The sequence below is a fragment of the Solenopsis invicta genome, chromosome 8 (assembly GCF_016802725.1).
Source record: "Solenopsis invicta isolate M01_SB chromosome 8, UNIL_Sinv_3.0, whole genome shotgun sequence".
NCBI classification, from domain to species: Eukaryota; Metazoa; Arthropoda; class Insecta; order Hymenoptera; family Formicidae; genus Solenopsis; species Solenopsis invicta.
Window position 1 is genome coordinate 9,804,828 of NC_052671.1, and position 24,060 is coordinate 9,828,887.

Sequence of the window (24,060 nt, forward strand, 5' to 3'; positions counted from 1 at the left end):
TATCATTACACTATCGTTTTGCACAGTTCTTTTTTATAATACAGTACAATATCTGCGCAACGACAACATAACGATACCAATACTGTCATTAAAGAGTTACAGAATCCCGCTGCAGAGATCACACAATTTTTGTCTGAAACATTTTTTCTTAACTACTTCAATTTCAAGTATCTGATGTTTCACTGTTTCGTGAAATGTCCCTTATCTCAAAAATTATGCGTTTCCAGATCCGTGTAAATGAACCTTTTTTAATGTTTGGTCAATGAAAAGATACGTCTCTAGAATATTCGACACTTATTCGTTTACACCCTCCATGTAACGAAGAAACATTCATTATCTGGTGGCGCAGATAATTTCGAATAAAGTACATCTTGACACTTACCTTTTTTCTCGTCAGTAATTGTCTGCGACTCGTTGATCCTGTCGTCGATCCTCTCCGTGTTCCTCGGTCCTCCTCCGCCTCCTCGATGCGCTTCTGAATCACATTCTCGCACTCGCGAAAGTACGAAATCACGTGGAATAACGCGACGTATTCGTCACTTCGACAAGTACCGAGCCGACGGACGGCGGATCAAGAAGCGTCTAATCGCGAGCGAGCTAATTGATTGATACGCCAGTAACGATCGCGCGAATTCTCACGCGGACGACGCGAGGCCTCGGAAGGTGTAATGTCCCGAAGAACGATATCGATCGCGATCCACCACGAACCGCGAAGCGAGCGAATAAATCAGAGTACTGGGCGCTTGAACGAAATCGCACTGTCGCTGCGTCGCACTACCCACGGATCCGTCGGACATTCCCCAATTTGTTAGGTTATGCGTGGCGCGTTCCGCTTCCTCGATTGATCTTGTTCCTCCTTGTGTTCCTCCTCGGTCCTCCTCGGTCCTCCTCGATGCGCTTGTGAATCACACTCACGAATCACAGTCTGCATCACACTCGCGAAACTACGAAATCACGCGGAATAACGCGGCATAGCCGTCACTTCGACAAGTGCCGACGGACAGCGCGTCGAGAAGCGTCGAGCGAGCTGATTAATACGCCAGAAACGATTGCGCGAATTTTCACACGGACGACTTACTCGGAGGCGAAACCTCCCGAAGAACGATATCGATCGCGATCATCACAAGCCGCGAATCGAACAAATAAATCATAGTGCCGAGTGCTCGAACGAGATCACACTGTCGCAAGGTTATGCGCGGCACGCTCCAACGTGAACATAGCAACTAGTGACGCGGCGTCGATAATCAGTGCGGTCGCGGGGGCACCTTGCGTCACGTCAACAACTACGCCTTACTACGCAAACTTCTCGTAACTAGTAGGCAGGCATCGAACGCCAGTGTCGATCGACGCGTCGTGGCCGTGAAGGACGTGAAGGATCCTTCTCGACGCTGGATGTATCCACACAGGTACTGAATATCACTCGCGACACCGCAAACGATCACGAATGATCGCGAGACGCGCGCACATTGTTTATTTATATGGATCCAAGCGGATCGTCGCCACCGCCGGCGCCGGTCAATTTCTGGCGACGCACTTGGTTATGGACGTTCGCCGAACTCGATCCCTCGAACAGGCGAAGAGTTGCGGGGCTCGACGCCGACCTTCGATCTTAAAATCCGATCGCACGACGACCGAGCGCGAATGAGGTTAATCATCCTTCCCCTGAACGTCGTTCGTTTCAAACTCTTCCGTTCGACGTTGCGACGAGATGTCGAGGGAAACTCCCACGGCGCGGCGCAACGACGAAACTACTAAGCGATGACGACCATTGACGAAGACGCTCAGCGTGTACGGGAGAGCTCGTAAAGCCGCAATCGACGGCTCTGTACGCGCACTTTATTGCTACTTTGAGAGGAATATACTCGGACTCTTTCCCGGGCTTAATCGCGCAGGGCAATGAGTGCGGCGCGATTGTTAGTTACGACGTGTACCCAGTGTACCGCCGGCGGTCGTCGGCGACGGCACACCACAGAGCACGAGAGAGAGAGAGAGAGAAAAAAGAGAAAGAGAGAGAGAAAATGTCCGGGACACGGGTGATAGCGCACGGGGCGACTCTATTCCGTTCGACCGGTCGTAAAACGAGCGCCGACACCCGATAAACAACGCACTCCCGCAAAACGCGTCGCGTAAATGCGTAAAGAGTCGTTTTCGCGGAACGTAATAAGTACAAACGCGCCGCGTCCGTTCCGGCGTGGCGGGGACTTTGTCAGGATCAGAGAGGCGTGAATGTAGATCGCGATGCATTTCGCGCGTTACCAACGACCAAAGAGAGATGTATATAACCTCTTTGCCAACGGCCAACACGGCGCGCGGCGGCGCCGCCGCGATGAAAACGTACGGCAAATGATCCCACAGCCGTCGATACTCACGCGGTGCACCGTCATTTCCGCGAGAGTATCGAGGAAAGTAATCGAAACCGCGTCGGGGAATAATCGTAAATAAGACGGGAGCTCTGCACCGCGAAATGGTATACTGACGACACGGAAGTCGATGCGATTGACAAGCCAATGCAACGGAGAAAAACCGATTACGCCCGGAGGTATAAAGTTTTCAGAGGAGAGGAGAGGAGAGAAGAAAGAAAAAAGGATAACTATTGTCTCTTATAGAGTATACAGTGATGCGCAACCCGTGGCCCCGCCGACTCATAGTCGGAAATATAAAATCACATATTTTCTATTTTATGCAAGGTTGAGTAAGGTAATATATGTATTTTTTTAACTACGTTAAGTTAAAGCTCATGGCATTTAAAATTATTAATTTTTAATTACGTTAAGAGTTACGTAATTAAAAAGCTATGTTGAGATTAAATTAAGTTAAAAATTAAAAGTTACTTTTGACAAATATTTCATTCTTATTAAATAGAAAAAATTCGCAAGTTTTTAAAATTAGATTAGGCAAACCAATTATAGTATAGATTATCCAACAAATTAAATATGTTATTTGTACAGTTCACATGAAATAAAGAAATATTGTTTTTCTAGGTAAGAATGTATGTATTTTCTCTTTTATAATTATTTCTTTTACAGATGAATTTTTAACTTATTGTTAGTAAAGAAGTTGATGAATTAAAATTTGTTTAAAAAATAACTAGTTAAAATTATTTTACTTTTAACTATTTAAATAGTTACTTATCCAATCTTAGTTTTATGCAAACTATAAAACTAAAGTAACATAATGAAATTTGTAAGTCTTCATTACTTTGAAAATAATTTATACAATTTTATTTTAATTTATATGTTATAAATAAATAAACAATTTTATTTTTGCATTTTTAAGTATTGTTTAGAATTTAAATTTGAAAATGCAGTTTGTTTCATAAATAAATAAGTTTGTAAAATGTTTAATTTTTATAAATCAGCTTGACATTCTTTATTTTTTTATTAGTACTAAGATAAATTTTTTATCTGTCTACTATATATGTATATTCATAACAATAAGGGTAATAACTAATTAAAAAATTAATTTTTAACTTAACTTTTAACTTAACTCAATTAATTTAAACAATTTAATTTTTAACTTTAACTAGTTATCTTTTAAACACATATTAACTTTATTAATTTTTTTCCTAAATTAAAAATTTATTTATGTAAAAGGAAAATTGTAAAAAAAATGCATTTCCACATAAGAAACAATATTTCTTTGTTATTCATAAACTTAATTTACAAATAAAATATTAAGTTTGATGATCCGTTATAATTATTTCGAGTAATCTAACTTTAAAAACTTGCGAATTTGTAATTTAATAAATATAAATAATGCTTTCCAAAATTAACTTCTATTTTAACTAAATTTAATCTTAACATAACTGTTAACAAGTCATTGTTTGTTAATGTAACCTTTAACGTAACTAAAATAATTTTATAAGCCATTAACTTTAACTTAATTTAGTTAAAGAAATATATTAACTTAATCAATCCTGATAATAATACATATATACATTTATACATGCGCGTGCGAACTTTAAGACTTTACCTATCTGAAAATAATCCTCAGTTTAAAAAAGATTGCGCATCACTGGAGTATAATATCAATTATGTAACTAAAGTTTGACGGCGTAAATAGTTAAATTAAACATTTTATGTAACGTCACGTTCGCTAGGTATAACATGATAATTGGATATCGATATTTTACGGCAGCTTATTATAATCTAGAAAATAACGTATAATGAACCGTATAATGAACCTGTTATTTTGCAACATGGATATCGTTATTTTTTTATTCGGACGGACCGAAGCAGCGAACCAAAGGCAAACTGCGGGCATATTTGGACTCGTCCGGTTTATTACTATATCAATCGTGAGCGATCAAACCCGAATGCTCGTGGAAAAATAATAACGCGGAATGAATATCGTAATGGCGCGTCGTGTAAATTATAAATTATTCTAGCAGGTTTACCTCGCAAATGAGAATATAAAAGCCCATCGATGTTTAATCTACAACGATTCATTACTCGAGCGCGACGCACACCCGAGGTTATAGAACAATAATCATAAATAAATGACGCGATCGACAGTAAATATCAATGTCAGGCCGTAAAATATTATAAAAATATATTTCTGGAAGGCGAAAAACGAACGCGCCATTGTATTTAACGTACGTCGCGGTGAAAGAGCGCGAGCTCGTGCGACGGGTCCGTCGAAAATACACCCTGCAACAAAATCATAATATTTGCGATAGAAGTTTGAACCGAATGTGACGTATCCCTGCGAAAAAAAAACTCAAATTGATACATGAAACAGTTTAACCCTTTCAGTCACGTAATTCAGAGAGCAGGCGGATTTTCACATCATGCATACTATCATAGATTTTTGAGATCGCTGAATTCAAATCCGCTGTAAGATTTTAAAAATTTATAACGGCAGAACCAATATGGCTTACAAAATACTTGAAAATTAAATGGATTTACTTTCAATGAACGCAATGGATGCGTTCAAATTTGAAAAATGAGTTTTGAGCGCACTGATTACAAAAAAATATTAATTCAAAAATTCATTTTTTGATTATTATAAAATAGTAATTTCACTATGTTCCTGTTGGTTTCATCATATCTGTTATATTAGACTCGCCATTTCGAATACATTTTAATAGAAAATATTTTAAACAATCCTAAAAACTGTTGTACATAAATATATAACGCATATATTTCTCATCAAGTTAGCACGAAGCTGCATTTATTCATAAGAAACTTATACTTTGTTAACATTGTGTTGTAAAGAGTGTTGAACATTAGACCTGTAAAAAATCTGTAAAAAACATTTTGTTCCTTAAACATCTACTTTGTTAAAAAGAAATATGTGTTTATCTAGAGTTGTTCGTGTAAAAAATTTAATGTAAAAAAGTAGCATGCATTGTGTATTAATTTGTTTGCAACAACAAAAGCATTAACAATATTGAACAAATGAAATTGGAAAGTCAAGATCATCTTTAGATAGTCGAAAGCAACAAAAAGTCCAATAGTTGATAAATACTACATGATATAATTAAAAAAAGGAACTAACACATGTATGACATGCTGTGACTGAAAGGGTTGACACACGAATCGTGAAAATCGATTTAAAATAAAACAATGATCTATCTCCGACCTGTAACGGAAGAAGAGAGCGGAGAGAGAATATATATTCGGCGTACGTCTGTCTCGTAGCGCGTGTCAGCTCTCAATGACGATGTCGAATCGTCGACGGTGGCAAACCTCGGCGCGCTCGTTGTTGACATCAGCGACGACAACAACATGGCCTACCGACCCGAGTCTCGGCGCGTGAGCGATACCTTACGCAAACACAGCGACGATTACGTTACCTATGCTGTGTTGTGTTTACGCCGCGTTGTCGTACGCACGCCGAGACTCGGTTCCGTCGTACATCGCTCGTAGTCTCGTCTTTGCCTCTCGAGACGCGATAGGTAACGAAACAGAACGCGAATCCGTTCCTTATGAAAGATTAATGCTCAATCAGCTCACGCGATTATCCGACTCTCGTGGTTCATGTGACACGTGAGCGTATAGAAGAGCCTAAGATGAGTCTTTTTAATTCACCGATTAATCAACATCGATTAATCGCATTATGCGCGAGCTTTTAGACTAGAGCAAAGCTGCATTTGCTCATAATGCGATTGATCCATCGATGACTTAAAAAACTTGCTTTAACTCTCTACTTGAAGTAAGAAGGGAGATAAAGGAAAGAAAAAAACTATAAATTACAGAAATTTGTATAAAAAATGAATGATATCACGGATAGTGTTTCTTTAAATCCAAATTTTCACTCGGCTGCCAATTCAAGTACAGTTTTTGTTATTAAAATTTTGTTAGTTTGTAGTAATATAAAACAAGTTTTTTTATATTAAAATTAATTCAGTAATTCTAACACTTTATAACCTACAAAGTAGAAAAACTCTAAAAAATGTTCTTAAAAGTTTTTAATTACAAAGTTTTTAATTACATATGTGGATGAGTTTTCATTCAGAGTAGTATTAACTTCAGAAAAATATGAGTAACATTCTAAAAATTACTTTTATATGTGTTTTGCTAGTCGGTTAAAATTTTTCGATTTTACGCAACATTTTCAAATCGCACAATATAAATGATATGTTATTACGACCGTGAAGTGTATCAACACATTTAAATTAAGAACGTGGCTGTACTAGGTAATTTAAGTGATGAAAAAGCGTGATGTATTAATCCTTGTGTTCATTAACATTTGTAGTGTGGCGAAAATGAGATTTTCATGCCATCGTTGTATAAAAAACAATTTTTTTAGATTTTTGTATATACGATTTTAGTATTTCGGTTTATGAGATCACTGAATCTAAATAGATCAAAATTTGCAAAAGAATAATTGAATTTTTATAAAAATGATTATCCAAAGATTTTCAGGATCGCTTTATTTGCTATTTGTAATAACAAAATTCTGATATATTTTGATTTAGTAATTTTTACAATTTTGGAGTATTTATTTTTCCAAACTTTGTGTGTGCTATATTACTAATTAAACGCATTGCGAAGTCACTCAACTTGGTATCGAGATCCGTTCCATATTAGCGAAATATCGTTACTGATCGAGAAATTCGAAATAGCGATTGGTCGAGTTGATCGATAATTAAGACACATTGGCACGTCTATTTTTTTCTACGCGCATATGTTATAATATACTGTGAAGTGGTTAAGAATAAATATGTTTTTCACAATTTATGCGCTCGAAACGCATTGCGCCAGCGGTACTAAATTTCGATTAGTTATTTTTAGACAATTTGCGGTGTCTTAATTATCGATCAACTCTACTCGTATAGTATCGTGCGATATCAGAGTGAAGTATTTCACCAATCACTATTTCGAATTTCTCGGTCAGTCGTGATATGTATGTATTTCGCTAATACGGAACCAATCGATGCCAAGTTGAGTGGCTTCGCGATGCGTTTAATTAGTAAGTACGTTCAAATTAGTCCCGTGTTCAAACGTAATCTAATATTTGTCAATCGTGTAATATAAATTCGTACGCCAGTAACCCGTGAAAGTGCATATTCGGCGAGATTCGTTCAAGCAGAATTTATTGTCGGGCAATCGACGGAGCAACGATCGTCAGATGTTCGCGGAAAGAACAGTTTTACTGCGGCATAAAATTATTTTCTGATTTGCGTTTACCTAAATTTCATCTAAAAGTTTAACTAAATGCAGATCGAGAAATTATTACGCCGGATCGTCAGAGTAATTATGTAGGGCGCTTAAGCACAGTCCCACATAGCACAAGCCTCCTAGGGACATCCATAACACGTTCAAAGGACGTTTATGCGTCATTTGGGCTACGTTCCGTTTCACGCATAATGCGCATGGCACATCATTTTATCCTTGTAATTCCTTCAAATATTAAACAATGATGAAATGATACATCATGCGCATCATGCGTGAAACGGAACGTAGCCTGAGATAATGCGTGTGCTATGTGGGTAATATTACTGCAAAAATTTTTCAGCAGCCAGCTTAAGGGGATCCTGAAATCAATCCTGTTTCGCCGATTAAATGCAATAATTTTATAACAATTTTTGTAGATTTAGAAATCTTATTCCAGAATTAAAGTATACGCATTAATACACGTAATACATCTGCAGTATGAACTTTATGCAGAGTACGAAAAAAAGTTTTTTAATTCAGATCTTTTTTTTTATTATTTTTTAGACGAATATGGTACCCAGAGTTCAAATCGTGACGATAATTATTTGATATAAAAGCTCTGCGGTCTGTACTTATAAAATTGAATTTTCAGACATGTAGTTTCATCAAAAGAAAACCACACACAATAAAATAAAAAATGCAGTATTATCAAATTTTTCAGTGATATTCTAATAAAACGATTTCTCTTACGAGTCCTTAAAATTGAATTCGAAGATGAAAGCGAATGAGAAATGTATATTGACAGTACTGTTTTTTAATTTTGTACAAAAATTAATTGAGGAATTTGATATTTCCTACAATAATTCTGATTCGTTTCAAATAGACATATTAGTCGATTCTACCGGATTTCCAATTAATGCAATCAGTTTTTTAGACGAATATGGTATCCAGAGTTGTCAAATCGTGACGATACTTGTTTGATATAAAAGCTCTACAGTTTGTACTTATTAAATTGGAATTTTCAGATATATAGATTATACAAAGAAAGAACGTAGAGCTTTTTGAATTAGATTTAGACCGAGTGGAAAACCGCTGATTAAAATTGTGTACACTACTGCCTAGTAATGCCCAGTAATACCCCAATAATGCCCGGTAATTTTTGCCTAGTAATTCCTAAAATTTGTATGTAATACCCAGTAATGCCTAGTAATGCCCCCGTAATGCCCAGTAATTTTTGCCTAGTAATTCCTAAAATTTGTACACCTACTGCCCTCAGCGGTTTCCCCCTCGACTTAGACTTTTAATTCAATATAAAAGGTTTATACGAAAATTTACGGATGACGTTAATGTAACATTATGTAATGACGTATTGATATTTCGTAAACTATACGTATGTATTATAAATCTTATGTGCATAAGTCGGGAAAATTTACGATTTCAGCATCTCCTTAAACGTCCACGATATAATTTTTTTAATGATTCAATATAATTATTTTCAGATCTGTTGCAGCAAACTCATACGTTCCACGATGCATCTTCAATCGACACTCGTGTATTCACTTTAGTCTCAATACTAGACAGCGATCGCCAATAACGCTAAACTGTGAGCATACGTTATTTGCTACATAAAGTGCGGAAGATGCAGTGCGCGAAGGTGCAGTCAGTGCAACAGGTGCAGCATCGTGTAGGTAGCATCGTTGTCGCGGTGGCGGGTAGTGCGTGAAGTTGCCGCGTGATGATTCTCAAATTTCCTCTCGGATTCATCGGTACAAGTAACTTGCGAAGCGCCGCCGCAATGTTGTGCGGATCGCGGTCTCGTCGCGATATAATCAAGTGCGCCAGTGCTCGGCACGAATTGTATATTTCGGCCGATTTTCAGCCATCGTCGGATGTGCTGCGAAAACTGCCGCGATCGTCGTATTAATAATATCTCTATTAGTGCGCGCGCATGACTTAATTAACCTTGTTTCGCGAGTGAGTAGTGTTGTGTGGGTGTGCCATGGAGCAACGACGTCTTCTACAAAGGGAGAGAGAGGAGGAGGAGGCCAGGGAGGTATCTGGCAACGGCGGAGCAACGGTGGGGTGAGTAATTCATATATTTCTCAGTTATTTGTTACTTGCTGGATTGATTGTTATTTGTTTCCAAACATGCGTGAATTGTATGGCGGAATTTTGTTATTTTGCGTTATTGTGTAGAGAAAAGTCGCCAATATTAGCCTACCCCTCTACAGTTCCTCTGCATTCTTCGAAAATTAAACATTGCACTGTATTAATACATAGTAGAAAATATTTTGTATTTATGTTAAAATCGGTCCTCGTAAAAATTTTTGCGTTAAATTTTTAACATATACAAATGTTAATTTAACATAACGTGATTATGTTATTTAAAGATTTCGTGTTAAATTGATATTTAACATTTTTTAGTGTTAAAGTTACATAATTCGCTGGAAATTATATTTATCGGATTTTGTAAATGTTTATATTTGAGAAAGACTTTTTTTGCCAATTATTAAAATTGTTTTTTATATAAATACTTATTTGGTAGATAAATAAAGAATTCATTACGCGCGGTAATTGTTTTTTGAAATATTGATTATTTTGGAGGATTACGCTGCTGTAATTTGGATGTATTTATATGTTACAGATTAATATTTGTGCTACAACTCCGCTGCTGCGCATCGTATCGGTGAGTGTTAAATATTTTTTTATTGTAATTTGAGGTAATGGAGCTTCCTGTTTTTCTTTCTCTTTCCATAAACATTATAGATAAATATGTGTTATATTTTATATAGATCCATTGCCTTAAATTGCCGTTATACATTAATTACCATTGTATTAATATCATTAATGAAGAGAAATATGACAAAAATAATCGGAATAATTTTGTACAAAATTTAGTGAAAAATACTCTTTTGAAATAAGGTTTTAATAGCGGTTTTAAATACGGATTACGGAATTTGCGAAAAAATAATTGGAATGATGTTAAATGTAAATTGTCATATCGCGCACAATGACAACTTTTACGTATAAAAAGTGATAATGTGATTGCGAATACCGGAAAAGCATAAATGAGGTAAATAACGCATTAATTTAATCTTTAATATGTAAATCTTAACCCTTGACCTTTGACTATACTAGCGAGGTACAAACGTACCCCATCGCATACAATTACGCAAATATTTTCTCGTGTGGCATATTTATTTATTTATTATTTGATTATTTAGAAAAAAAATATATTAAAATTAACATTGTCGAAAATTAGAAGGAAATCTTTGTTTGTTTACTTAGAGAGCCTTTTACAAATTTTATTTTTTGTTTTATTTGTAATAAATAATCATTCAGTTTCAGAATGTTTAATTAATTCACCAGATTAAAATAACGTCAGCTTTTTAAATTTCATTTCAGTTGAAACCTTTATCAAAGTTTGGGGGTGTAGTTGTATAACCCAGATTTGACTGTAGTTGTAGGTTAAATGTCGACGTTGCGACACAGAAATACTCATCAAAATCTTTTCAAGTGAAAGAGGGACGCAGTGGAAAATTAAGTAACTTACAATAGAGAAGTTTTAATATTTTTTTGAAGGTACAAAAATAAATAATTCTCGACAACTGGAGTTCAGTGTGCTTTAAAAACGATATTTATAAGTCCGAGAATTGAAATTGTGGTTCGGATACCAAAATACGTTCTTTTTGAAGTACACATGGAGTTTCGAACGGAACAATGCTCAAACAGAAACTTTGATCCTGCGTCATTTCCAGTGCTGTATTGTTACATATATTTCATCGGCTATCTCGGTTTCCTGTTATTACGGACTTGCGTCACGTTCGAAATCACGGGATTTACACAGTCGTATTTATCGCAACGCTTGTGTTTATTGCATAGTTCCTCCAAAATAGTTTGGCGCGGCCGTAGATTTTATCAGAGGCCCCGATAGACTACTCTGTCCCAGGCCCCGCACTTGTATCCTTGGGGTCAGTTCTGTCCATGAAAATGAGATTAATCAGGACTCGGGGGATACATTGGTTATAACGGCGCGCGGTAGGTTACGTCGGACGTATGGGTCATTAATAAAAGTGTTTAATTACGCGGGGCTTCACCTGTAGTCGACGATTAGAGGGATAAATTAGGTATTCTCGGTGGACAACCTAAAACACTCACGTATGAGTGAGAGCGCGTTGTTCTTCATTAAGCCCGCTCATCATCTCGCCCTTCTTCCCGTCGTGTATCTCGCGTTACTTAATGTGCGAGGCCGCGCGCGTGTATGTATAGATGTACATCGCCGCGAACTTTTTGCTGGACGACGAAATTTATCGCGGGAGAGTATATTAAATGGCGAAACTCCAACTCCTGAGCGCCGCTGTACGAGAACTCGCCGGGCACGCCGGCGGCGCGACTTGCAGTTTATGTAAAGCCGGATCTAGGCCAGGCAAATGAGCGCGAGCAAGCACAAACGAATAACTTATTTTAAAGAGTACGAACGACGTTCTATTGGAATACAATTTGCTCGTTCGTGTTTGTTCGCATTCATTCGCATGGTCTAGATCCGGCTTAAGAAACGTTGACGTCGTCGTAGCCGTCCCCGTTCCGAAAAAGGGTAAATTTTATTCCCGATATCGAGGAAAGGAAATAGAAGAAAAATAAGATCGAAAATAACAGATTTCAAATCTCCTGAAATAATCTGATGATTGACTTATGGCATTACTACACTATGTCTTCGGCAAACCAATATGTTCATCCAGATAATCCATTGATTGCTCATAATTTGTCTCATTTATACCATATTTGTCATGATTAGCTGGGGCGAATAATTTAGTGGTAAATGATGAAGCTTAGAACTGAAAGGCGAGGTTACACGGGGGTTCAAGTAATAAAGGCAACTCAAGGGTCGACGTGCGTATATATTTTTTAATTAAAATTGTATAAAGCTAGGAGCGGGAAGGACAAAGCCAAAAGAGGGACTTAAAAGAAACTTATCATGTTGGGGAGCACAAAAGGAAGAGTAAAGAATTTTAATAAGAATTATCTCATATCGATGAAGTTGGGGATACTAAACCCGGGATTCTAGACTTGTACGGGGAAAGATTTTTCTTTGAAAAACTAAAATGTTTAGTTCGATTGAGTTAGCTTAGTTAATTCTTGATTAAAAAATGTTAATTGTTGACATGAATGTTATAGAAGAAAGTTGCTGAACCTTTCTGTGTAACTAAATAATACTTGAATCAATGTTTAGTGCTGAAAGTAGTGGATTAAATATTTTAATTTGTCAATAATTTTTTTTATTGAAAAAGTATGCTTATACTGCGTTACATTGCATTAAAATTAAAAATCACGTTCCTCAAGTCATGGCTTATGAAATGAATCAGTCGTTATTAGAAAAAGCCGAGAGCTAATGATCAATGAGCGTCAATTGGAGCAGATATTTCTGAAAGTAGCGCAGGAGTGAAGCACTTCTCGAGGAAATCCCATATACGTTCTATAAAGTCATTCGATTCTAAGGTTCAGGAATGTCTAAGCTTCGCACGTACGTGCGCGATCGCGCACGTGTGTATGTCGACGAGTTCAAATGAGGTACTCGGGAACACGTGTGGAGCCAGCCCGGCCAGTTACGCCGACACTTTTACGTTCGTGCATTCTCGGCAGTAATGTGCGACGAAATGGCGGTCACCAGAACCGATCGTCGCCCTTTCGATTTTTCATCGTTCGCAAAATGCGTTCCTCGCCGTTCTGATTATCGCCATATTTTCCAATTCTGGATGCGTACGGGCGCGTGAACGCTTTAAACGCCACTCTGGCCAGCTGTTGTCGCTCGCCTACATCCCCTTTTTCCCTGTCACTTTTTCCTATCGAAATTGAGCTAATAATTGTCGTGAATTATATCAGGATTCATCGAAGGGAAATGATCGTGAATGTGAAATTTTGCGAATAGATGCTACGCTGAATGTTAAAAGTATTACAAAAAATATAATATAAATTAACTTCATTTTATTTTATACACGCGTGGCGTTGTTTCTTTTTTATTTTATTTTATTCAGATTTTCAATTCCCAAATTTGATTACATTACGTTGTCGCACGCGTCTCGACTGCTAACGAGAGATTGTTGTTGCGTATCCATCTGAAATTCTAAACTCTTCATTTAATCATCTCTTGTCATACAACTTTATAAACTACTTGGTTAGAGCGGGAATGCTGTTAAGCTAATGTAAATATGTTTGGAATTACGACATGCGCTTATGTACACTGGAGGCAAATCCTCGCGAAATCGCCATTTCCCGCGCAACATGATTCCACTTGCAATTTTCCTCCGACTTGGCGAACGCTTTTTTCCCCTCTTTCGTTGGTTATACCGCCGTAGCGCGCGATGAAAAGTTAAAAAATATTTGAAAGAGTTCCAAAGCCGAAGAAATATTCCGGTCGTAGATAGTTACAAAATCCTCCACAATAATTTGAGACTTAAGAAAGTTAAACAGGATCTACATTGGCTCGAAAGCATTCTGTAGGTGGGTACCTAGAGCGAGAGACGTGCAGGAACTTGCGAGAAGCGAGATCTAAGTACTCTTAAGAGCCGGCGCTGGTGTTTACTTTGCCGCAAGGAGCACCTGCAAAAATATCGGGAATATCGCAGGCGCTTATTGTTCGCCCTGATCCTACTACGATAGATGTATATCGGTATTTCATCGGGATTCACAAGTGGTCCGATTTACTAATTCCATATCCTGTCGGCGGGATGCGCGACCCATGTCACGGCGTATCCATGACATATTTTTTACATTGTACTTTATATAGATGCATTCACATTGCTATTTCCTCGTAGTCACGTACGATGCCAAAAAATCTGATATCTGTAAAATACGTCAAGAAATATTAAATTAATACATAAATCTATATAATATCGATAAAGTACGTAAAAGCAGATAGAACAATACGCGGAAAGAACAATTTTATTGAAGTGCAGATCTAAAAATAACTGTGTCGAACCATTAAAAAATCTATATTGGACGTTTAAGCTGGTTGCTAGAATGTCAAAACTTTTTGCAGCAGTGTCATCATGCTCGAACGTCGTACATAATTATTTTGAAAGTCTAACATAAAATTATTTTTTTATCTAAATTTTTAGATACTATAGAGTAAAATTGTTCTTTCCGTGTACGTTCTGTAATTATTTGTGCTAAAAATATACATTCGTATCAATGAAAATGCAACATTTGTAATTATATTTATTTTCTTCCATTTATATATTTCTATGTTTTTAATAAGACATGTTAATATCTAGCAAGAAATTCTTTAGTTTCAATTAATTTTGCAGAAAAACATTATATTTTATTGCAATGTATACGTATGTTAATTTTTCTTGTATAATATAACCATAAATAATATAACTTTACTAAAAATGAAAAAAAGGATACACGTGATAATAAAGTTGCACCAAAGTTTATCATGGCAAATGCACACGATTCTTTTATGACGCTACATGCATTTATTTCGATCTCTTTGTGTGAAATTGCCTCTACAGATATACGTAAATAAAATATGATAGCTTACAATGCGCTATAAAATGTGCCTATCCCAGATAGAAGAGAAATAACTGAAAACAAATTAGATAACGAGTGGAGAAAATGGAAATCTGATAAAGAAGAAAAGATATCTGTTAGTTTATAAACTTTGCAGCTTGCATATATGCAACAATTTATTCTCCGCTTTCCCTCTCGCGTAATCTGATACTGTAAATATCAGTAGAAGCGCGGTAATTATCTGCTGCTCGCAAATTAAGCCAAAACTTGCGAATAACACGATTTAGAATAGTACGGTCTTCTGGACTACATCCTATTCGCGCAAATTATCTAGTAAATACCGAGGTAGCCTTAAACGCCGACTCTCCGGAAATCAGCCTGACTGTTATTAAATTTTCGTATGCACGCTATCGCAATATCTACGATATCTACACTAGAGAGGTACATTGGATATCTACATTGGATATCTACACTAGCGAGGTAGATGGCGAGGAAGAGAGCGAAGAGAGAGGAAGAGAGAAAGAGAGGGGTGGAAATGGGGTTAAAACGGCCAGGTGGGTAATATTGCCGACTTGTTCGTACAGTTACCAACACATGGCGCTGTTAATCACATCGAATTACAACACATGCAAGCAATGCATTTTGAGATATGCGAATCTAGTTAGTCCACTGCTGGTGTTAATGCACAGTGCGAAAGTAGGGAAATTGGGATACATCGTTTGGGCGCGAATTGAATGTTGTGTACTCTATCGTTTATGACCGAAGATATTGCATTTTGCTCACGTGCCGCAATACTGCAAAAAATAACGAACGAATGACCGCGGTCGTTGGTTTTTGGGACATTTTGGATAGCGGTATGAGTTATTTTCGTCGAAATTTGCCTAAAAGATAAATATCTGCGGTTGAAATTAATTTTTTACATATATCTCTACGATCCGAATTACGTTAATTGCAATTATACATATATTTTAATGCTATCAAAGAGATAACATTTTTTATTAATATTATATACTTATTGTTAGTCTTTTAAATTTTAAAAACAATATACAATATAAGAGCATACAGTTCTAGCCAGACGTTATTGCTAATATATTTATTTGTTTACGTATCTAGTATCACAACATATTATTATTTAATTGTCGCTAATATATTTCATTGAAATTATTCTTATTTCAAAAACGGAAACAGACGTTTCGACCTCATTTTTAGGTCATCTTCAGTATTCCTATTTTTCGTTACAAATTAAAAATATAATCTTTTTGTATTTATGCATTATTTTACTTGATACAATTATATAATTTTTAATTTGCAATTTAATTATTATAGTAACCGAGAAATGTATTAAGCGAAATATTTTCTCAGTATAATTTTACCATAATAATTTATATTATTTTATAAGCCGATCTAATTATTAAATCACTTATACATATACGCATAGAGCTTTTTCATATTATATATTGCACTTACGCACGCGTACTCATTAACAGAAATACGCATATATATATTCTCTCTCTCTCTCTCTCTCTCTCTCTCTCTCTCTCATGGACATCATATCGTGTCATATGTATATTAACCTTTTCAGTATCACAGAATCGGAATGCAAAGTGGTTGCAGCTGGTTACAATCCGCTAGCGCGTCAATAACACCTGATGAAATTTAGGAGATGACAAATTTCACTCTATCACATGAATAATATATTACAAACCGAAATTCTAAATTAAGTCAATTATTTTATTTAACTTTACTTAAAATGTTTCATAATGTAATATTATAATTTCGAATATTATCTATAAAAAAAACATGAGTATCAAATCTTTCATACTTTCATTTTTTTTTCTTCTTTCATACTTTCTGTATATCACAAACGAAGAAAGATATTGTCGGGGGCACTAAGTCTGAAATGATTAATATATTATGTTAACATAACAATCCATCATATAGATCCTTCATTATATATAGAGATTCTGACAGGTTTATCTCTCTAGAATTATGGAATTATGGATCATCTCTTTTTTTCGAGGAAAGTCCCTCCAAGAAAAGGCTTACAGTAGGGTTAAAAGACCCCTGGTGAACATCTTGTTACTCCGCGCGTACAATCGTCTAAATGATTAAAGGTACAATTCTAGGCATCGCATCAGTGCATTCTCTGCTGTTGTTCACTGCTCCCAAACAATAAACACTCGCTACCTGACTAGTTGTTATCTCCATCGACTCGGCGCGCGGACGAATGCGACAAAATTCACGGAAACGAACGCGTGTACATCCCTTAAGCCCTCAATGGACTCCCAGGTCTAATCAGATGAGATCTAATCGTTGATCCGCTCGGGCGATATTTGTGCTCTGTAAGGAGAATGTCGCCGACAGGATTGAAAAGGCCGGTTAATAGACGACGAGACGGAGGGGCATGGCGAGGCAAAAAAACGAGGAGAGAAAGATAGAGTAGGAAGGGTAGGATTAGGGCTTAACTCGCAAACGTTGTCGCGTCGTACGGGCAGCGCGGTACGCGGGGACCGAGGGTACGTCTCAAGATTTCCTTCGCTTGTTTAAAAGGTCGCAGAACGACACTGAATCGCTATTGTGCGCGATGCGCGCGCGTATGTACATACGTGAATGCATGCACGAACACAAACACACGTACGTATACGCGTGTGCATATACGATCCCGGAGAAAACACAAAAACCGCGCTGCCATGTAGGTAGATCTCGTCGCAGACCCCTTTGGCAGAAGAATGCCAGAGATAAAATCGCGCAACCCCTGCACCGGCGCGGCGCAACCCTTCGCTAAGGGTGGCACAGATCCTTTATTGTACGCTCCCAAAGCTGTGTCAGTGTACGCGCGTGTTCTCTGCCGCTATAAACGACCGAAAGCCAAGGCGAAACCAACACTAAGGCGCCAGCCACCAATAAATATATATATGCTCATCTAACGCTCACACGACGAGTCCCTTGGTATCCGAGACCGTCTTCGGATCTTTTCCCCTACCTCTTCGTTGTCGTTCCCATTTCCTACCCTTTCTCTTCGTCCCGCGACCCCCACACTCCTTCTCTCGACTCTCATCTCTTCTCCCCGGTTTTCTCCCATTTTGCCCGTGCAGGGTTAGTTCTCCTTGCTATTTTTGAAGCTTATCCCATACGGAAAGTATGTGACAGTTTAGTTGGAACGAGCGGCGTGGAGATGGTGAGGGAGACCCTGATTCTTCGCGGCCTGCTGACACAGCCGACGCGTTCCTTCGCGCCATTGTGCGCGACACCGGCGTAGAGTTTTGAAAGTTTAATAGAGTTGTACTCTCGGCGACGGGAATGGTGTCGATGGATATGACGATCACGACCGCGTCCCACTGCAGAATCTGCAGAAGAGAAATGGAGCTTAGTTCCAAACAGTTGATAGTTCTTTATCGAGCAGGTCGCGATTTTCTTACTTTTTGATTTATTACGAATGGTTATAAAGAACTTTTGCATTTTGCTTAAAGTTAATCATTAATTTGAAATGTTTTAAAGTAAGAATTTTGTAGTGTTTTGAAATAAAAAAAAATTGGTGGAAAGCAATTTTTTTATTGTATTAATAGTTCACGAGATGTGAACCACCATCGTGATTTACGCTTTCATACTCTCTCGAACGGTTTCATTTCTTCTGAAAAGTAAGAAATAATTATCTAATTAACTTGTTTTTCCTATAATTTTTTTTTTATTTTCGTAGATATTGATGTGGTAAAATTACATTTCAACTGATTTACTGATCAAGTACCTTGTGAACAGTTCATATTTTCCAATAAGAAACTGAATTTAAACGAATATAAGAGCGTAAATTACTTGTGTAAAAATCTGACATAATTCAATGATAACCTAAAATTTTTTCTCTTTAAATCGCAAAGAGACTTTTTGTCCTTGCAAAACTACCAGAAATAAAAATGCAAATCCAACGTATCATGAATATTTCTACGGTAACACGCGGGCTGTTTGTATAAAATTTCAAGACTCAAAGCATTATTGATCAGTGTAAAAAACTTCTTACATTTTTATTATTTCCTCAAAGAAAGGGAGATGAAACAAAATAAAATTTCAAGCGAAATGTGTAACCTTGTCACGTATCACATATAAAGTTAGGTCATAAAGATACGATATAATTTTACGAATCAAATCTTAAACTTAAATGACTTTGTTTTTTACACGATATTATTGTAGCTTTAACGCTTGCAGAAATATTTTTTATTTTATTTGAACAGATGAGCACAAGCAAGTAATTTATTTTTAAAGTTTAATATTAAAATGTAGATGTTAATATGAGAGTTGAACAATCTCACAAGGAATTTGATTTTTTATTTACACATTTAAAATTAATAGGTAGAGTTATCATGCGGGCTACGAATCAAGCACTGCAAATAATTCGTTATATCGAAACTCCGTTTTATCGCATTTTCATTTGAAATTGTAGATAACATTTAAATATTAAAATTTCACCTACACATGCCACGATTATTGCAATATCTACTATTCGGAGCGCTGATAATTAAAAATGAAGAAAATTAAAATAAGCAGTAAAACGCAAAAAATTAATTGACATGAAGTACGTTTTGATTTCCTTTCCTGAGTAATTACTTTCTTGCATCTACACAGTTTATCATAGTTTTTCCAATTGTCTCGTGAACGTTTTGCAAATTACATTGCGCGTTAATTTATATTTTTCCTTTTTACGCTCTCTCATTTAAATCGTGATTTGAAATTGCACGTACGCAAGTGTCCATTACTTTGCGCTACGTTCTATAATACATTTTGCAAGAAACGTCGATGCTGTTGAAATTTTTCTATCTGGAAGCGTATGTTATCGTAGGCTAACGACTGAGTGATCAAATTCGATGCCAAATGCAGACTTATCAATACAGTTTTTACAGAGACGTAAAGCTATGCACATATCGCGAAACACACGCAATGACGGTTGCATTGACTGGTACGTTCTGCAGTATTTTTTTCCACATTGCACGTTATCTTTAACAATTCCAGATTTACACAATGCCTCCAAAAAAATTTGTTGCAGCTCTGTGCAAACCTTTACCCGAAAAGCGCATAGCGTCACATAAAAAAATACCGTATCCCAGAAATATTCGTATTTTTCATGAAAAATATGTTTATAAAAAAACAACAAGAAAAAAAATATTCTCGTTTCGAAGGCGCATCATGCGTCCGTTCGTACTCGTTTCTGTCCGATTCGCCTCGTACCATACCACCACGCGAGATCCTTAACAATCGAGGCGAACTTTTCCGTACGATAGTCCTAATGTGCGAGCGAGTAAAGTTCGTCTCTTTAAGGAGAGAAGCGATCGAGTAAAAGTGATGCTCTGTCCATAGACTCTGTCTATCTCTGTTTCTCCCTGGACGGGGCGGACGTATATTGCGATGCCGGCTGTAAACTTTCGACCGGCTCGACGAAAACTTTTTTATCCACTCCGAGAGTCGCCAGACTCGAATTTTTTTATGAGCACGATCGTCGGGCTATCGTAAAAGTTGCCGGGCCGTCGAACTTTCGTTGCGGCGACGGCGGCGAAGGAGCCACTTCGGACATCGGTCTACTGCGGACCGTAGCGTAAATAATTTCTGGCTTTCTGAACGAAACGCGGGGGACAAATCAGTGAAATCCAACCGCGCGCTTTCATGGACCTCGCCCACCCTTTCCCTGGCCGTATTATCTACGGATACGAGATGGTGGTGGTGGCGGTGGTGGCAGCGGTGGCTGGCTGGCTGGCTGGTAAGAGGATCTGAATAATGCATGAAGTACGTTTCATTTTTCTATACCACCCGGCCGCGCGATACAAAGTTCTCGTCCCCAAGGACCCAAAACAAGCTGCAATCTCCGGCAGTCGATGCTTTGTAATCCGTGTGATTTATGGTGTGAGATTTCGACTGAAAAGGAGAATCGTCGCGCGCGGCCGGGTGGTGGACGAACTTGTGGGGCAAGGAGCTCAACGATATCGCGGGTGATAAGAATCGAATCCGACGACGCAGGGAGCGTCCCGTTGTCACCATAATCGCTCCCGTGTATCTCGCAGGGAGCGTCGCCGTCTGGACGACGACGTCGCGATTAGTATCGAAAGTTTCGATGCCGAATGGCGCTCCATGGTGCGCTTGCAGCTGGAGGACGGACCCCGAAAGTCCCCGACTTCCCGGGTGGACGCGCGACTCCGCTCCGACGTTTCCAGTTCGGGACGAGTAAATCCTCTTTGGAGAAACAGCGAAACGAATTACGGTGCCGGCCGTAATAATACGGTTACAGATAAACGCTTTCAAGTTAAGCGCATTTAGAATTACGTGACTGCTCGGTCCGGGTAGGAGTGTATATGTGCACCGCCGGAGCATATACCATGTATGCGCTTAGACCGTGTTGTGAAATATTGCGTGCGGGGATGCGAGCATAATTTCGCGCCGTGTTAACAGGCACCCTCGTGTTTTCCTAGGGCTGTTCCGGTTTAATGTTTCGTCAGTCGAAGGGCACCGCGTACGACGCGAATATGCATCGGGACTCCGCGGCGAGGGCTATTAATTCATAATTAACGATGTAAACAAAAGAAAAGAGAGAGAGAGAGACTCATTAGTTACAATTACAGTAGCGCCACGACTGTGATGATAAGAACCTCTCAGATAAGAACGTTCGACAATTCATTTCGGAGCGCGTAATAAAGTTTAAAAGGATGCGAAAATAAAAAATGTGGCGATTGGCGAATGAAATATAACGATTAGCGCTGTATGCAACTTTTATGGAAATTTCAGGCAGTTACAGTTTACTGTCGACAATAAAGGGACAGTGAAAAATAAATCCGAATATATATTGACTATAGTAAATATTCAGTTTTATGCGTGTGACGAACGTGCACGACATTTTGAGGGATCACAACAGTGGCAATGAACGCCGCGACGAAAGGGAAGGCAGCCGGTCATCGACTAATTGTAAGTCGTAATAATTCCAAATTGCAATAACGCGCGCGCTTCCAATTACACGGTTCTCCCATCTGGCGCGCCGCACGCGAGTGCAGCGAATTGAAATTACGGCGATGACGTTAATTCGGCGTTTAATAAAAGGAAAGTTTCGCTTTAATCCATCCGCGATGAAGGCCACTTTGTACAGAGTAAAGTAAAGCCGACGGTAATAAACGGATTAGAGAGTATTCGTATAATAGCGGTGGATAAACGGCAGCAATTAAGTGCATGCCGGTGGAAGCCATTAAAAACGTATTATTAGAAAAGTGATATAAATGTGTGACGTCGCGTCGCCGCCAAACCGACCCGAAGAAAACATTTATGTTTTACGCTTTATTTATGCCGTTGTATCAATCGTCACAACTAAATGAGAAATAATGGATTGTTGGCTGCATTTTTATAATAAAAACACGATTATTCTGTGATTACGCGACAAAACGTACGTATATGATAATGATTGCATAGATGTGATAACAAATAATTTCATTGTGTTGAAAAAAATTCGTGTAAAATCAGAGTTTCAAACTAACATTGCAAAATTATTATTTTTAGCAAACCATAAATATAACTGCCATATGACGTACATGAAAAATTATTACATTTACGTAAACAATTATATCTGTGTTTGTTGTGTTGCTTATTAAATCTTTTATGTCAATTGATATGAAATATTTGAAGGGTTACACATCTTTTCAACATTCAGAAAAGTCAAACTTTTTTTTAACATTAAATTGTTCTTTATAGTGTCTAAAATATGAGCAAAAACGGAAAATTGCTCGAAAACCTAATTATTCACGTACATTTTCTTTGTCAAACTTTAAACGCGTTTTGCGAACCATGCTTTTCAAGTCTTAACGTGATAATTTTAACAATTTTCAATCTTTTTGATAAAACAAGTTTTCACTCGTGTCAAATGCAATTTTATATAATTTGTCGAACTATTTAAAACAAATTTTTATTATAAAAATTTTATTATAAAAATTTTTCATTATAAAAATTTTTTATTATAAAAAATTTTTTGTTATAATTATTTAAAGGCCAAAAATTTGTCTACAAAATCGATTTTTTTTTTAATGCTATAACTTTTCAATGTTTACAAAATTTTGAAATCCGGTCTGTCATGCGTTAATGACAATTATTCCAGAGACTTGTGATAATTTTTCTTATTTTCATTTGTCATTTACAGAATTCTAGAGCGTTAAGACTGGAAGGGTCTGAAAGCAGTCCCAATAAAAGTCAATTTCAATAAGTCAAAATAGTTTTAAAAAATTTATTTTTTTTACACATTAACAATCAATAAAACAGATCCTTTTGGTAGACATTAAATTTATTTATTATTCTTTCTAAAAAAAATCTTAAAAAATCAACTTTTCAGCATCAAGAAGATATGTAATTCCTTAGTCATGAGTATAGTTTGATGAAAATGCATTCCTATTCAAAGCAATAGCACTTTTTAGCATTCGCGCGTTTTTAAAAGTCAAAGACCTTTCGTCAACATTTTGATGATAAAGGAACGTTTTCGAGTGCGAGTTATCATAATGAAGAAATGAAGACGCAGTAATAAGAGGATCACGAGACGATACGTCATTCTTCATAACATTTTTTGGTCGTATCTCGATCTTTACTTTTTATCTCCCCGTCGAGTAATAAATTTGGCAACAAATTGCGAGAACACAGCTTGGCCTCGGAGGGTCTTCCAGCAGCGGTGGGATGAGATGAGCCAGTGTTGCCGCGCTTTAACTGGCTCGTAAGCGGGACTTCAGTTTACCACGATTAATGGCCGAACCCGCACAGGTGACGGCATTAATGGCGGTAAGTGTTCCAAACTTGCTCGATTTTTGTAATTAAATCCCGACGAAAGCGATACGTAACGAAATGTTCGATACATTAATTTTGGTTGCGCACATACTCGCAACACGGTGGACTGCTGAAATACCCTGGCACATATTCGCGCTTGATTTCAAACCTTTGGTCGCATGCTGCG

The 24,060-nt window shown here is 37.4% G+C and overlaps 1 long non-coding RNA gene across 1 annotated transcript; it reads left to right on the forward strand.

Moving 5' to 3' along the window:
- The first annotated feature begins 1,073 nt into the window (after nucleotides 1-1,073).
- LOC120358347 lies at nucleotides 1,074-22,997 on the forward strand. The gene is made up of 3 exons (XR_005575298.1): nucleotides 1,074-1,406; nucleotides 9,101-9,683; nucleotides 10,246-22,997. It is a non-coding gene; the product is annotated as an uncharacterized LOC120358347 (long non-coding RNA).
- Nucleotides 22,998-24,060: the final 1,063 nt, after the last annotated feature.